Below are 575 nucleotides of genomic sequence, written 5' to 3'. Positions count from 1 at the left end.
GCCCACATTTCGCTCTACTCGGGCCTCTATGGTGCTACTTGGCGGTACTTTTGGCCAACTTAGGCCAATTGGGTGCTCTTTGTGGGTACTCTATCGGTACTTTTGGCCAACTTAGGCCAATGGGGTGCTATATGTGGGTGCTCTATCGGTACTTTTGGCCATGTTAGGCCCATTCGGTGCTATTTGTGGGTACTCTATCGGTACTTTTGGCCATGTTAGGCCCATTCGGTGCTATTTGTGGGTACTCTATCAGTACTTTTGGCCAACTTAGGCCAACTCAGTGCTACTTGTGGGTACTCTATCGGTACTTTTGGCCAACTTAGGCCAACTCGGTGCTATTTGTGGGTACTCTATCGGTACTTTTGGCCAACTTAGGCCAACTCAGTGCTTCTTGTGGGTACTCTATCGGTACTTTTGGCCATCTTAGGCCAATTGGGTGCTATTTGTGGGTACTCTATCGGTACTTTTGGCCAACTTAGGCCAACTCAGTGCTACTTGTGGGTGCTCTATCGGTACTTTTGGCCAACTTAGGCCAACTGGGTGCTATTTGTGGGTACTCTATCGGTACTTTTGGC

This window comes from Anopheles funestus (genome assembly GCF_943734845.2).
Source record: "Anopheles funestus chromosome X unlocalized genomic scaffold, idAnoFuneDA-416_04 X_unloc_70, whole genome shotgun sequence".
Classification (NCBI taxonomy): Eukaryota; Metazoa; Arthropoda; class Insecta; order Diptera; family Culicidae; genus Anopheles; species Anopheles funestus.
Note: the sequence above shows the minus strand (reverse complement) of the source record.